The sequence below is a fragment of the Cibotium barometz genome, chromosome 14, assembly GCF_041138505.1.
Source record: "Cibotium barometz isolate CiBa-2024 chromosome 14, ASM4113850v1, whole genome shotgun sequence".
NCBI lineage: Eukaryota > Viridiplantae > Streptophyta > Polypodiopsida > Cyatheales > Cibotiaceae > Cibotium > Cibotium barometz.
The window spans coordinates 12,620,839-12,636,636 of record NC_141059.1 but is presented as its reverse complement, the minus strand read 5'-3'; positions in this window follow the sequence as shown (position 1 = coordinate 12,636,636).

Here is a 15,798-nt window from a genome sequence, read left to right as displayed (position 1 = left end):
ATGATCCCCGTCCCTAATAATTTTTTTGACGAGCTTAGTAATGATGTGTGGCTTCACCTGGGAGGGTCGGGATTCTAGAGCAATGCCTAGTTCCTTGACCATTCCTTGACCCATTTCTATGGCCAAATTCAACAGATCCGTCCTTGTGGCTGCATTAAGATCAATGGTTGGATCCACCCTTGGTCTTTGAGGAATTACTCCTCCCCTACCTAGGCCTCGTCCTCTTCTTATGTTGGCTCTTCTAGGTATCTCCAGTCCATGGGATGGTCCTCCACTGCACCTTGGAATGGTTCATCATTAGTTTCCTTGGTACGTCTTTGTAGAATTAAAAGTTCCATGTCCTATAGGAACATAGGATGATTGATCATCTGCTCAATGTCCTATAGGAACATAGGATGATTGATCATTTACTCAATGTCCTTTTTGGTGTGCAGACGGTCTTCCACTTCACATACCGCTCTTGCTAGATTATCCTCCTCTTATAGGGTTACAAACCCTTCCTCATCTGCTCTGGGCTCTTAATTTATGGGTTCTATGTTTGGAATTTATCCCTCACTTCTTTCCATAACTATTTATGGGTCCTTACCCCGTGATTAGAGTAAGTTTAAACTTCCCAGCTCCTTTTGTTTAGCTCTCGCCCTTCGAGTATCTAGCTCTTGTTTTCTTCAGCTCAACTCTCGTATTATCTGTCGTTCCACCTCGATCCTTTTTAGATCTAACTCTACTTCCTTTGAGGTTGGGAAGAATACTTGACCCAGCTTGGCCGCACTTTCCATGTCCCATCTCATTTGGGAGGTGCCGGTGTTTGATAGCCTCGAATTTGACGTTTGGACGTGTAAGATTCCTCCCTCCAAATTTTTGAGGTGTGCAGGTGTAGGAATCTTCCCTTCTGACTTATAATTATTCCCCTCTCTAGATTCTGTTTTACCCTGTTTTGACCTAGAGAGAGAAAATGTCGAGCGGCGGGAGGTAGTCCAAAATTGAGATATTTTTGGATATAAAAATCCTCCTAGTGTCTAAAATGAATTCCCTTGAAACAAAAATTCAAAAAGAACTTTCCAATGTGCAATTGAAATTAATTGAAAATAGGTATAAAGGACCTTAGCGCCTAAGGGTCTAGATTTTCAGAAATTTTTGGATTATGGTCCAATTAAGGTTCCTATGGGCCAATAAGATCAATCCATGTGTGGGGAGGAGATAAATCCAATTTGTAAAAGAAAAATACCCAAAAAAGATTAAATGCTCACATAAGATGAAGAGTTGACTATGTACAAGGGTTATTAGTAAAAAACTATGAGTATTACTAAAAAAAAGAGATATTTTGGGTATAATGATTCCATTTTGACACGTGTAAGGAAGGGGAGTCCCTTCAAGGAGGTGCCTACTTCACATGCTTGAATGAGTTTTAAACTCAAAAATAATGTGATATTTTTATCTCTCCTCTCTCCTCTCTCTTGGATCAAACCGAATCAAAAAGGAACCAAACTAGGTCCAAATCTTTCAACCAAACTGAATCTGGAAAATTCTAGAAATCAGTTGGTCTTGGTTAGAGCCTCCCTCTCCTATAAATAGAACCTGAGCCCTTTGTAAAAAAATAGGAGAATTATACTATGCCAGAATTATGCTGAAATAATGATAATTTTTACTATTCTCTAAAATTCTCTCCAAATTGAAGAAATTGGAGCTTCCCTCCTTCAATCTCCATTGGTGGCTCCATCAACATACCAAACCAATTGATTGGTTGGGGGCCTCTACCGTGATCAAAGAATCAAGCAATTTGTAAGGTAAAGGGTGAATTTTGATCTTTTTCTATAATTTCTCAATGTTTCTCTCTTCTCAACCCCTCTCAAGCTTGAGAAGCTTAATTGGAATGGCTTTTTTATGCTATTGAAGTTAATTGATGAATGGTAGTAAGGAAATACATAAATTTTCATTTATGCTTAACTTTAATGGTTTTTATGTAATTTCTCTCTCTCACTCAAAGTATGGTCATTCCCATGACCTATTCTCAATCCAAATGAAGCTTCTCACGAAGCATTTCCCTAATCCAAGAATAAATTCTATGCTTGTTAATTGGAGGCCAAATTAATGGCTTTTTTATGCTTTTAAGTTAGTTATTTCATGAAAATTTATGATTCAATCCATAATGGGTTAATGATCCAATTAGAGATCATTCTAATCTATCCATAATGTTAAAGTTCATTCTTTTAGAATAAATTGAGATTTATCAGTAATAGTAGCGGACCTATGGTAAAATTTCTGTAAAAATTACACATAAAATATTTTCATTCAAAGTATGAAAAGTGGACTTCCTACCATATTCTAGGAATTATCATCCTAGATAAACTGATTGATTTTCATTGTAATCATAGAAATATTGGTTTTTAGGTTTATGCATAATTAATGAATTTTTAGATAAATTTATTTATCTATGAGAAGTAATTAAATGTTAAAAGAGGAATTCCCATTACATTTGGAATTCCATGATTGGATGGGAAAAGAGAATTTCTTATCATATTGGAATTATAGGATAATTCATTTAATTTTTAAAGAAAAATTTTTAGATAAATTTATTTATCTATGAGAAGTAATTAAATGTTAAAAGAGGAATTCCCATTAAATTTGGAATTCCATGATTGGATGGGAAAAGAGAATTTCTTATCATATTGAAATTATGGGATAATTCATTAAATTTCAAAGATGAATTTTTAGATAAATTTATTTATATATGACAAGTAATTAAATGTTAAAAGAGGAATTCCCATTACATTTGGAATTCCATCATTAAATGGGAAGAAGAGAATTTCCTATCATATTGGAATTATGGGATTATTCATTTAATTTTTAAAACTAATTTTTAGATAAATTTATTTATCTATGAGAAGTAATTAAATGTTAAAAGAGGAATTCCCATTACATTTGGAATTCCATCATTGGATGGGAAGAAGAGAATTTCCTATCATATTGGAATTATGGGATTATTCATTTAGTTTTAAAAATGAATTTTTAGATAAATTTATTTATCTATGAGAAGTAATTAAATGTTAAAAGAGGAATTCCCATTACATTCGGAATTCCATCATTGGATGGGAAGAAGAGAATTTCCTATCATATTGGAATTATGGGATTTCAAAAATGAGTTTTTAGATAAATTTATTTATCTATGAGGTATGGGAAGAAGAGAATTTCCTATCATATTGGAATTATGGGATTATTCATTTAATTTCAAAAATAAATTATTAGATAAATTTATTTATCTATGAGAAGTAATTAAAAGTTAAAAGAGGAATTCCCATTACATTTGGAATTCCATCATTGGAGGATGGGAAGAAGAGAATTTCCTACCATATTGGAATTATGGGATTATTAATTTAATTTCAAAGATGAATTTTTAGATAAATTTATTTATCTATGAGAAACATTTAAATGTCAAAAGAGGATTCCTTACGACATTTGGCATTCCATCATTTAGATGGACAAAGAGAAATTTCTAGCATATTGAAATAATGGATATTTTAAATGAATTTATTTTATAAGAAATATTTGATGGAAAACGAGGAATTCCCATGGTAATTGGGATCCTAGAAATTAAATGGGAAGAAGAGGAATTTTAGTATAAATTCGATTTATGATTATTTTACCATAAGAGAAAATATGGGTAGAATTGATTTCTATAAACCCCATGAATTCTTTTACTCAAAAGAAGAATATTGAACATAATTAAATTGGAAATTAATATAGAAATAGTCCTCAGAAAAGAATCTTTAATTTAGGCCAAGCAATTGGTAGGAATTTAGAAAAAACTCCTATTATCGATATCAATCTAGAAAAAGCTATTAAATGGTAATAGCATGAAAACGGGATGTGATCAAATGTGTATGTGATGTGATAGGATGTGATAAGATGTGTAGGGGATGTGATCAAATAAGAATGGATGTGATAAGATGAGTATGTGATGTGATAGGATATGATAAGATGAGTATGAGATGTAGAAGGATGTGATAAGATGTGACAAGATGAGTATGAGATGTAAAAGGATGTGATAAGATGTGTATGGGATGTGATAAGATGTGTATATGGGCTACGATAGGATGAGAATGGACGTGTGAATGTGAATAAGAATACGAATGTTAATGTGGATGTGGATGTGGATAAGGATGTATGAATATGGATGTGGATATGGATGTATAGATGTGGATGTAGATGTGGATGGGGATGTGGATGTATGAATGTGGATGTGGATATGGATGTATGGATGTGGATGTGGATGTGGATGTGGAAGTATGAATGTGGATGTGGAAATGGATGTGGATGTGGATGTATGAATATGGATGTGAAAATGGATGTATGGATGTGGATGTGGATGTATGGATGTGGATGTGGATGTATGAATGTGGATGTGAAAATGGATGTATGAATGTGGATGTGGATGTATGAATGTGGATGTGGAAATGGATGTGGATGTGGATGTATGAATGTGGATGTGAAAATGGATGTATGGTGTGGAGGGAAAAAAAATAAGATGGGAATGCCTCTATAGCGTTTCTCCCACCCAGCTCGGAATATACAAAACACAAAAACGGGGGCACCACCAGCTATGGCTGGACACTTTTTCAGAAACTCTTACTCACCCTTACCCTATGGCAATGGCCAGGTCATCGAGGTCGGAGCTCCACTGCTCAACGCATCCTCTCCTGCAGCCTAAAACCATAGACAACAGGGCACACAATTCCCAACACCACACGTTTCAAACTTACTCTTCACCCCTCCCAAACCACCCATTCCTTTCACATCACAAACAAAAGCCCACAACTGATTCACTCTCTTCATTCCTTTCACATACACAAAGCAAGGTTCTCACAAAACCATACAAGTTTTCAAAGCTTATCCAGAGCTTTCATAAAAAACACAAGAGAACATGGAGATCCTTCTCTTCACATACTAAAAACATTGAAGCATGCACCCACCAGGCAGCTCTCTCAGAAGTCAATACCACACTCCTTCATAGCTTCAGCTACAGCCACCACCCCTTGTCTCACTGCTCTATACTGGTTGCACTAGCCAAACCCAAGCAACCCCTTCATCTCGTATCCAGCATCTGCCTTGTTTTTGCAAAAGCGGCCTCCTTTGCTACCAGCCCTCCACAAGACGATATCGCCAGCTTCACCAGCCTGCGCCTGCAGCCATACTCTCTCTTGTTGGCTCTGCATGTTTGTCACCAAGGCGGCTATCTTCTCTTCAGCACACCCCCGATTCCTCTGCTCCAAGCGGCCACTCGCTTCTCTCTTGGTTTCCACCTCACCCGCCTCTTCGTATCTCTTTGCTGCGCCTCAGCAAGCCCTTCATCTCTTTAACTCGGCGGCCTGTCCACTTAGCTCTCTTCGCACCCGTCTGTTGCAGTACTCTAGCACAACTGCACCAACCTCTCCCCGATTCTGCAGCAAGGCGATTCTTCACTCCTGGTCCCCGGCGACCCTTCTCTCCAGAGCTGCTCTCCACTGCACACGCTTCCGGCTGCACACACACCAGCACACCTTGGCGGCCTCTCGCACGGCGGTCCTCTGTCAGCTTTTCTGCACCTGTGGCTTGTCTAACGTCGCCAGCCTCTCCTTACCCCTGTACTCGCGCCTCCACACGACGATCTCACTTCGCGTCTGTATGCTCCTGTGGCTGCAGCTAGCCACCACACACACGGAGGCTTCTCTTCCTCACTGTCTTCCGCTCTACAGCAGTGCCCCCCAGCGGCCTTCGCAAAAGCAGCCCATAGCCACACCGCCGGCCCTTTCTTTCATGCCAGCCAGGCTCTCCACACACCCAGCTCGCTTCTCTTCGCTCTCTCTCTCTCTCTCTCTCTCTCACTGCGTTCTGAGCGAAGGCCCCTCCAGTTCTTCAGGGCAGCCCCGAGCAAAAGGTGACGACTCTCCTCTGTACAGTGCCTCTGTCTTCGCCTGTAGCCAGCCTCACCTCTTCTCGCTGCAGCAGCAGCCCCCCAACAAGACGACCAACCGCTTTCCTCTTCGCAAGCATCGACCACTTGACGACCTCCTCTGGCCTTCCTTTCACAATTTCTGGCGATGCTACAGGCGCCTCTCACTTAGCGGCTCCCAGGCCTCTTCTTCTCTGCAGCAACTCGCGACCTCTCCTTTATTCACGCCTTCAACACCTTCACCAGCTTCTAGAGCTCTAAGCTGGCGATCACCCATGCCTTCACGTGGCTGTTTAAATTGGCCATATTATATATTTAATATTTTTCTAAAAAGCCTCCAAACCACATAATTATGGCTACACACAAATGCTAAAAGAGCCTCCTTCTCCTTATGCTTTGGGCCATCACGCCGCGCCATGACCTTGTCATCAGGAACATCATCAGCTTTCCAAACAATGCTGCCAACTGTCATCATCCACATCATCAACATTATGAATTTCCAAATACGACCACAGTCGGTGCCATACTTGCATCCCGAATAAGCTCCAGATCTCCCATATTTACTCCAGAACAAACACGTGCAAATTCTAGCTCACGACAAAACCACTCGGCCTGTACACTTTCCAGGGCATTCAGGGCAAAATTTATTTGCAAACCACACGCACCATATGTACACTGATCCAAAATACCTCTCAGATTTTAGCCTGACATACCTATCCGCTGCGATCACCTGCAACACTTGCAGGTTCGACTGGGCAGCTCCTACACGCCAACGCTCTCCAGCTCCTGGCTCCACAGCGTCCAAGAGCCCCCCCCCAGTACGTCTGCCTCTGAGAACCCCGACACTCTCTTTTCTGCAGCGCCTTAACCAGGCAGCTCCCCGCTACCCGAGAGTCTCCTCCTCTTTCCACACGTATCTTGCAGCTGCGCTTTTCCGTTCGATCAGAGCCCCAGCCTCTCTTTGCTCTCTCTTGCAGCCGCCCACAGAGCCTCAAGAACAAAGCGACCCTTCCTTGCTCCTCCTCCTCTTCTGCGCCAGCCAGCCCTCTGCGCCCTTTTTTCTTTCAAACGGCCGCCTCGGCTTCTTTCACGCCTTCCAGCTCTTCACCATCTTCTCGAACTCTAAGCTGGCGACCACCCATACCTTCACGTGGCTGTTTAAATTGGCCATGTTATATATTTAATATTTTTCTAAAAAGCCTCTAAACCACATAATTATGGCTACACACAAATGCTAAAAGAGCCTCCTTCTCCTTATGCTTCGGGCCATCACGCCGCGCCATGACCTTGTCATCAGGAACATCATCATCTTTCCAAACAATGCTGCCAATTGTCATCATCCACATCATCAACATTATGAATTTCCAAATACAACCACAGTCGGTGCCATACTTGCATCCCAAATAAGCTCCAGATCTCCCATATTTACTCCAGAACAAACACGTGCAAATTCTAGCTCACGACAAAACCATTCGGCCTGTACATTTGCCAGGGCATTCAGGGCAAAGTTTTATTGCACACCATCCACACCATATGTACACTGACTCAAAACAGCTTTACAGAAAAAGCTTGACATACTTTGCCCAACCCCCAGCCTGCTGAATCATTCATGATCAGCAGTAAAAAGCATTTCCAGACTTAAACCCACATCCAAAAACTGTCCTTCATCTGGAATCACATCTTCAGACACTGCATCCTGCACAATTACCATCAGACGTGCATAATACTTCTTCAGCCTGTATCCATTTACCCTGTAAAGTCCCATCTAAATCTGCCAACTGATATAAGTGCCATTTGTGAATCCTTGCATCACCAAGAAAGGTCCTTCCCACTTGATTTGAAACTTTTTATGAAAGGCATTATCCAGCCTGCTATTATAACGTAATACCAGATCATCCTTCATAATTCCTTTGCTTTTAATCTTCTTGTTGAACTTCTCCAGCGTCCTTGCCTGCATATCTTCATAATGCTTCAAAGCATTATCCCTATTCAGCTGTGCTTCTTGTAAATATAACAGCCGCTCTTTAAAGACATCTTTAGGCTCTTCCAAAAGCGTTTCCAACATTTTAACAGCTGGTATCTCCACCTCAATAGGCAATAAGGCTTCCTTTCCAAAAACAAGATAAAATGGAGTGAAACCCGTACCAGTTTTAACTGCTGTTCTGTATGCCCATAAGGCAGCAGGCAACTCCAGATCCCAATTCTTCCCTTGTTGCTCTGTCACTTTAGATAAAATCTTGATCAATTCATCATTGAAGCGCTCATTCAGGCCATTACACTGTGGATAATAAGGTGTAGTAAAGCTGCGACGACTGATCTTCATTTTTATACACAAATAATCTATAAGCTCTGCTCTGAAACCTGGACCCTGATCAGAAAGCAATTGCAATGGCACACCAAATTTACAGCAGATATCTTGATAAACAAATTTTGCTACCTCCTTAGCAGTAATTTGTTTCACTGCCTTTGCTTCCGCCCATCTAGAAAGGTAATCAACTGCAGTTAAGATGTAACACTTCCCTCGGCTGGTAATAGGTAATGGTCCCACAGCATCAATTCCCCATTTTTCAAAAACATCATAAGCAAGAATTGTCTTTCTCATCTCAGGCTTTAATATCCGTTTACTGTGAGCTTGGCATTGTTTGCATGACCTGCACCAATGATTAACATCTTTATGCACACTTGGCCATACATAACCTTCCTGCAATACCTTATGCAAGGTAATCTTTGATGCAAAATGTCCACCGCATGCTCCCTCATGATTCTCCTTAAGAATTTTGTAGATTTCTTCCTTCCAAGGTACCCTTCGCATTATCAAATCAATTCCCTTCAAATACAAAGCATCACCAACCAATACATACCTTATAGCTTTCCGGATGAAACCATATTTTTTTGATTTGTCAACACCATTAGGAATCATCCCTGTTAACAAAAACTCCTCAACATCCTGTAAATTCTCCCTGCCACAATAAAATGATGCATGAGCTTTAAGAACAAATACTTCACCAATCATTCCCTGGGCTGCTTCATGAGCCTCCTCATTATGGCCTCGATTCACATGCTTTAGACTCCAAGCTTCAAATTCCTTCAGCAGACCCTTAATCTTGAAACACATTTCTTTGAGTAACGAATTCTTTGACTTCCAAACTCCCAATACCTGTTTTACCACCAGCAATGCATCTCCTCGAATGAGAATCCTGTGTACACCATGCTTCAAGCATATTTGCAATCCAACTTCCAGAGTCAAATACTCCGCTTCATTGTTGCTATGTGCATCCACCTTAACACCCTTTTTAAAAACAAGGCAACCCTGTGGATCATAAAGCACCAAACCTCCTGAGGCTGCATCATGGCTTTTCCTGTAAGAACCATCAAAATATAATAAGTATGCATTCATCAACTCAGCCGCATCCTCAACTGGCTTCTTGATGGTTTCCTCCTTTATAAGAAGAGGACTCTCCTTATATGTCAGTAGATCCGCTAAGGTAGCCCTGGTACTCTCTTCCACCAGGAATGAAAAAGTAAATTCCTGCAGCTCAATTACCCACTTCATCATAGCCTTAGATAAATTTGTGCCATTTATCAACTGAGGCAAAAAGTGTAGCTTGTCAAAAACACAAAGGGGCGAGGCAATAAGTAATGGCGGAACCGCCTACATGCATATAGTACACTGACCATAACAAGTTCCACTTCTGATAGCAACCTCTCTCTGGCAAGTTTTACTCTGCTAGCACAGTAGACTGGTTGCATATAATGTGATTCTTTCCCCTTTTGTAACAGCATAGCTCCAATAGCATCTTCACCTACTGAAAGGTTGACATAAAATACCTGTTCCCAATTAGGTGCCTGCATTGTAGGAATAGCTCCCAACACCTCTTTCACTTTCTGAAAAGCCACTTCACACTCCTCCGTCCAATGCAAAGGATCATGCTGTGCTGCTTGCTGCAAAGGATATAACAACTGTGAAGATAGAGAAATGAATCGAGCCATATACTTCACCTTTTGCACAAAAGTAGCCAGTTGCCTTGTATTCTTTGGTGTAGGAAGAAGAAGAAGAGACTTGACTTTATCAGGATCTGGATCAATACCATTCTCTGATATAATATGGCCCAAAAGCTTCACCCTTGGTTGAGCTAAAAAGCACTTTTTTGGATTTAATTGACCACCACACTCATCATAACGCTGAAAGACTGTAGCCAGCTTATCACAATGTTCTTGCCTGGAGCTGTATATACAAAAATCATCAATAAAATCCTTCACAAACTTGTTCAAAAAAGGAGATAATACCCAATTTGCCCTTCTTTGATAGTAGGCTGGTCCATTCATCAATCCAAAAGGAAGAACTTTGTAGCAGAAACATCCCCACGGTGTAATGAAAGTTGTCTTGCACTGATCTTCTTCTGCAATCTTTAATTGGAAATAACCTGAATACCCATCACAAACACTATACCTTTCATATCCAGCTACAGTATCCAAGATTTCATCCAAAAAGGGTAGGGGGTAAGAATCCTTCTTCGTGGCAGCATTCAAAGGCTTGAAATCCACACATATACGCCACCTGCCATCCTTCTTTGGACTCACCACCGTAGGACTTACCCACTCAGCTGTATCCACCGGTGTAATGAAACCTGCACTCAACAACTTGTCAACTTCTTCTCTCAGAGCCTGCATTTGTTCTCGTCCCATCCTGCGAAGCTTTTGCCTAACTGTTTTTACACCTTCCTTCAATTCAATCCTCAAGTCTGGCCCTTTAAATCCTCGAATCTCTCTATAAGAAGTGATGAACAATTCTGGAAAATGAGACAACATATTAACATATCTAACCTTTTCTCCACTCGAGAGATCCGGACTCAGCATTCCTTCAATCAGCTCCTGCTTCTTTTTCACTTCTATTTTTGGCTGCAGTAATTCCTCGATCACTTCATATGACCCCATAGTATCTTCTCCCTTAGCACCCACTTCATGCACTTCTTTATCTTCATTACTTTGTTGCTCTGATATAAGAAAAGCCACATCTGCCCCTTCTTCACTAGAAGCAGTGGTCGATGAATCCGTCTCTGATCCAGAAGTAGTGGTGATAGTTTCCTCTTCACTTGAATCCTGTGGCCTCTCCCACACATCATTTAAAGATCTCCTACTATGCATCTCAAAAGATTTTTTATTACCCTGCTTATTATGCAAAGAAATGGTCCCATACCTCCAGTCTTGTACTGCACCTACCACTCGCAACCAGGGTCGTCCAAGGATGATTGGAAAAGCACCCAGACCCGCAGGCATCACATGAAAATCAACAATAGCTTTGACATTAAAAGCTTCAATTTCCAATTCCTTTATCATACCAAGACATTTTACCTTTTGATGATTAGCCATCCTGATTCGAAAACCAGAAACTCCAGACACCCTCAAGCCTGACTGCTCCACACATGATTGGGTAATCACACAGATTTGAGCTCCTCCATCTATATAGGCCTGACCAAGGCTCTTGCCTTTACTCCACACCTCCACAATAGGGCAAATATCTGGAAGCTCCTCTAAAGATAGTACCTTGACTGACCTCTTCTCTGACTCCTTTTCCATTGGATTCACCAGTCTCTTCCATTGTCTTCTCAATTTTGGCACCATCTCCACCAACTGCCCAAAGGTGATGTTTGCCTTCCTGTTCACCAAATCAGATTTCAAGTCATAGCTGGTTTGCCCATCCCCCAATGGGAAGTCTGACACCTGGAACCTTCTACGAGGCTTCCGTTTCCTTTTGGCTTTCACATCTTCTCCTTCCTGCTGCTTCCCCTTCTTACGGCTGGGTCCAGCCACCCCTTTCCCTTCTCTTTCATCTGTTGTGCGCTTGCCAACAGGCATCACATCCCCTTCTTCTCTCACCTGAACATTCTCCAGTGTGACAACATTCATAACTTTTGCCTTCCCCTTCTCCTCAGCTGTAATTCCACTGGGGCCTGCTTGATCCCTGATATCAATACCATAATCTTTTGACCTATCAGGTAACTGTGAAGGTAGTGGGTACATATCACCACCCATACGCTGAGGCTTATCACAATCCGTACTCAGATGACCAAGCTCACCACAGTTCCAGCATGTAGGGATGAAACGGCGGCCCCTACCACGACCACGTCCATACCCAGTTTGTCCATCTCCCCCCTCATGATTGTGGCCACGGCCTCTACCACGTCCATCACCTGCACTTCCCATTAAATTTAAGCTCAAATTCTTCATAAGATCAACCATCTGTTTCATATCCTGCCGCAATCCCTCATCAGAACCTGCAGGAACCATAGGTACTCCCTGACTAGCTTGAGGTACCATCTGCATAGCTTGGGCTTCAGTGGGCTTCATCCTCTCGATCACTGCACTCATGGGTGTAGCCTCCACTCTACGAATCTCTGGCTGTGCTACAACTGGAATCATCCCCAGCTGATTCATTCGTTGCAGCTTCCAGTCTTTTGACTTAGCAATTTCTACTGCATCTTCAAAAGACCTGGGCTTCTTCAATTCCACTTTCCAGCGAATACTCCTCTTAAGCCCGGTTACAAACTTATTCTTTTTCATCATATCAGGCGGCACCTGGTCTTCCCCTAAAGCCCTGCATAGAGTTTCCCAAAGCAAAGAAAATTTCTTCATATAATCATCTAATGATTCAAACTCACCTTGTGTCAGAGCTTGCACCTCATGCCAAACCTTGTCGGGGTCTTCCACCTTCTTGAACCTGTTGCTGAGTGCTGTCTTTAATCCATTTTCAGTCATATCTAGATGTGGAACAGCAACCCTCAATGACTCCTCATAAGTCCTGTACCAGGTCCTTGCATCCCCTTTCAAACAGATGCTCAGAAGCCGCAACACCTGTACCGACTCATTAATATGATTGCTGATGCATGCAACCTCCATTCTTTCCAAGAAGTCTGCCACATCCTCATTCGGACCACCATAAAACTCTGGATAAGACATCATCTTGATCCCAAAACCTCTCGTCAGATCCCAAGCAAAAACCCAAAAACACCTTCCTTCAATCTCTCACTCTGGGGCATACACCCTCGTAAGAGAAATCCCTGAGCAAATCCTCAGTGGGGGCACCAAAGACTGTGGAGGGAAAAAAAATAAGATGGGAATGCCTCTATAGCGTTTCTCCCACCCAGCTCGGAATATACAAAACACAAAAACGGGGGCACCACCAGCTATGGCTGGACACTTTTTCAGAAACTCTTACTCACCCTTACCCTATGGCAATGGCCAGGTCATCGAGGTCGGAGCTCCACTGCTCAACGCATCCTCTCCTGGCAGCCTAAAACCATAGACAACAGGGCACACAATTCCCAACACCACACGTTTCAAACTTACTCTTCACCCCTCCCAAACCACCCATTCCTTTCACATCACAAACAAAAGCCCACAACTGATTCACTCTCTTCATTCCTTTCACATACACAAAGCAAGGTTCTCACAAAACCATACAAGTTTTCAAAGCTTATCCAGAGCTTTCATAAAAAACACAAGAGAACATGGAGATCCTTCTCTTCACATACTAAAAACATTGAAGCATGCACCCACCAGGCAGCTCTCTCAGAAGTCAATACCACACTCCTTCATAGCTTCAGCTACAGCCACCACCCCTTGTCTCACTGCTCTATACTGGTTGCACTAGCCAAACCCAAGCAACCCCTTCATCTCGTATCCAGCATCTGCCTTGTTTTTGCAAAAGCGGACTCCTTTGCTACCAGCCCTCCACAAGACGATATCGCCAGCTTCACCAGCCTGCGCCTGCAGCCATACTCTCTCTTGTTGGCTCTGCATGTTTGTCACCAAGGCGGCTATCTTCTCTTCAGCACACCCCCGATTCCTCTGCTCCGCCACTCGCTTCTCTCTTGGTTTCCACCTCACCCGCCTCTTCGTATCTCTTTGCTGCGCCTCAGCAAGCCCTTCATCTCTTTAACTCGGCGGCCTGTCCACTTAGCTCTCTTCGCACCCGTCTGTTGCAGTACTCTAGCACAACTGCACCAACCTCTCCCCGATTCTGCAGCAAGGCGATTCTTCACTCCTGGTCCCCGGCGACCCTTCTCTCCAGAGCTGCTCTCCACTGCACACGCTTCCGGCTACACACACACCAGCACACCTTGGCGGCCTCTCGCACGGCGGTCCTCTGTCAGCTTTTCTGCACCTGTGGCTTGTCTAACGTCGCCAGCCTCTCCTTACCCCTGTACTCGCGCCTCCACACGACGATCTCACTTCGCGTCTGTATGCTCCTGTGGCTGCAGCTAGCCACCACACACACGGAGGCTTCTCTTCCTCACTGTCTTCCGCTCTACAGCAGTGCCCCCCAGCGGCCTTCGCAAAAGCAGCCCATAGCCACACCGCCGGCCCTTTCTTTCATGCCAGCCAGGCTCTCCACACACCCAGCTCGCTTCTCTTCGCTCTCTCTCTCTCTCTCTCTCTCTCTCTCACTGCGTTCTGAGCGAAGGCCCCTCCAGTTCTTCAGGGCAGCCCCGAGCAAAAGGTGACGACTCTCCTCTGTACAGTGCCTCTGTCTTCGCCTGTAGCCAGCCTCACCTCTTCTCGCTGCAGCAGCCCCCCAGCAAGACGACCAGCCGCTTTCCTCTTCGCAAGCATCGACCACTTGACGACCTCCTCTGGCCTTCCTTTCACAATTTCTGGCGATGCTGCAGGCGCCTCTCACTTAGCGGCTCCCAGGCCTCTTCTTCTCTGCAGCAACTCGCGACCTCTCCTTTATTCACGCCTTCAACACCTTCACCAGCTTCTAGAGCTCTAAGCTGGCGATCACCCATGCCTTCACGTGGCTGTTTAAATTGGCCATATTATATATTTAATATTTTTCTAAAAAGCCTCCAAACCACATAATTATGGCTACACACAAATGCTAAAAGAGCCTCCTTCTCCTTATGCTTTGGGCCATCACGCCGCGCCATGACCTTGTCATCAGGAACATCATCAGCTTTCCAAACAATGCTGCCAACTGTCATCATCCACATCATCAACATTATGAATTTCCAAATACGACCACAGTCGGTGCCATACTTGCATCCCGAATAAGCTCCAGATCTCCCATATTTACTCCAGAACAAACACGTGCAAATTCTAGCTCACGACAAAACCACTCGGCCTGTACACTTTCCAGGGCATTCAGGGCAAAATTTATTTGCAAACCACACGCACCATATGTACACTGATCCAAAATACCTCTCAGATTTTAGCCTGACATATGGATGTGGATGTGGATGTATGGATGTGGATGTGGATGTATGAATGTGGATGTGAAAATGGATGTATGGATGTAGATGTGGATGTGGATGTGGATGTGGATGTATGAATGTGGATGTGGATGTGGATGTGAAAATGGATGTATAGATGTAGATGTGAATGTGGATGTATGAATGTGGATGTGGATGTGAAAATGGATGTATGGATGTAGATGTGGATGTGGATGTATGAATGTGGATGTGGATGTGGATGTATGGATGTGGATGTGGATGTGGATGTATGAATGTGGATGTGGAAATGGATGTATGGATGTGGATGTGGATGTGGATGTGGATGTATGGATGTATGGATGTGGATGTGGATGTATGAATGTGGATGTAAAAATGGATGTATGGATGTGGATGTGGATGTGGATGTATGAATGTGAATGTGGATGTGAAAATGGATGTATGGATGTGGATGTACGAATGTGGATGTGTATGTGGAATAATGAATGCGAATATGTATGTGAATGGATATGACGTCGATATGAGCGAATGGATGAGATGAGAGTCATGTGAATCAAAATATGAATGAATGATATAAAATGTGAATGAATGAGATGTAATGAGAAATGGATGTGATGAGACGTAATGTAATTTAAGAAAGAC